Below are 1,676 nucleotides of genomic sequence, written 5' to 3'. Positions count from 1 at the left end.
GCGATTGTCAATGGTTCTCAGCTGCAGCAGGCGGATTAAACACAATGGATTTCTGGCATTTGGACTTCATGTGTTTTGCAGCCGCTGCCCGGCCAATCCTAAATGACCCATTTGTTCCCGGAATTCCATCTTTCCCTCCGTAATCGCCCCAACAATTCCCCCCGGGGGGGTGTGTGGATGTTTTTACAAGATGGACTATTTGTGAGGCTGTACTACATAACCCGCTATAATTAACAGGGACACAAAGGGGTCCTGTGAGGGTCCTCATGTGACACGCGGAAAGTTTGTGTCCGTGGAGAAATGGAGAAATGTCAGAATACTGGAACAATGTGAGGGGCCCCCAGTGCTCGGCATGGGCCACGCTTTGATCCGGCACACATTTTGGAATTTTTGAAGCTGACTTTTCAACTTGAGAGTCAGGGAGTCAGGATTTATAAAGCGCCATCATATTACACAGCGCTGTACAAAGTCCATAGTCATGTGACTAGCTGCCCTTCAAAGGAGCTCACAATCTAATGTCCCTACCATAGTCATATGTCATTAATGTAGTCTAAGGTCAATTTAGGGGGAAACCAATTAATGTAACTGCATGTTTTTGGGATGTGGGAGGAAACCGGAGCACCCGGAGGAAACCCACGTAGACATGGGGGGAACCTGCAAACTCCATGCAGATGGAGTCCTGGCCGAGATTCAAACCTGGAACCCAGCACTGCAAAGGCCAGAGTGCTAACCACTGAGCCACCGTGCTGCCCGTGTATGAAGAAGGACAGTCCCTCCAAATCAGGGGCAGTTGGGGGTATGAAGAGGGACAGTCTCTCCAAATTTGGGTCAGTTGGGGGTATGAAGAGGGACAGTCCCTACAAATCAGGGGCATTTGGGGGTATGAAGCGGGACAGTCCCCCCAAATCAGGGGCAGTTGGGGGGTATGAAGAGGGACAGTCCCTCCAAATCGGGGCAGTTGGGGGTATGAAGAGGGACAGTCCCTTTGGGGGGTATGAAGAGGGACAGTCCCTCCAAATCAGGGGCAGTTGGGGGGTATGAAGAGGGACAGTCCCTCCAAATCAGGGGCAGATGGGGGGTATGAAGAGGGACAGTCCCTACAAATCAGGGGCAGTTGGGGTGAATAGAAATCCTCTAGGTGATATGGTTGGCTGATGTTCTGATGTCGCTGTGAGGAATGCGGCGCGGCGCTGAGGTGACACGGAGTCGTGTGAGGTCTCCCTGCATCTGCCGCCCTGCAGGACGGAGGCCCGGTGACACCTCGGTGTTCTGTTAAACACGGCCAATATTTGCTCAGGGCGACCTTGGACTCTCCTGCTGACCAGCGGCGCTTTTAGTTCAGCTGCTGAATGTCGGCCCCGAGCCATCCTCATAGCTACCAGACGACACCTTACCTCCGTCATCTGCAGGCTGGATGGGGGTCAGGCTGTGTAGGTTGGTGCCTGGGGCGTCCGGCTTCCAGGGGCGTCCGGCTTCCAGGGGCGTCCGGCTTCCAGGGGCGTCCAGTCTGCTTTCCCATAATCCCTGACAGCCTAAAAATGCAAAGAAAAAGTGAGGATTTGGAATGCTTGCATGATGCATTTTTTGCCTTTCCAGAAGTCTGATGGCATTTGATGGATGGGCACGGTGGAATATTCGATGTATATGTGCAGTGTTTGGGACTTTCATTAAATTGG

This window comes from Pyxicephalus adspersus, chromosome 11, assembly GCF_032062135.1.
Source record: "Pyxicephalus adspersus chromosome 11, UCB_Pads_2.0, whole genome shotgun sequence".
Lineage (NCBI taxonomy): Eukaryota > Metazoa > Chordata > Amphibia > Anura > Pyxicephalidae > Pyxicephalus > Pyxicephalus adspersus.
This window is presented reverse-complemented; position numbering follows the sequence as displayed.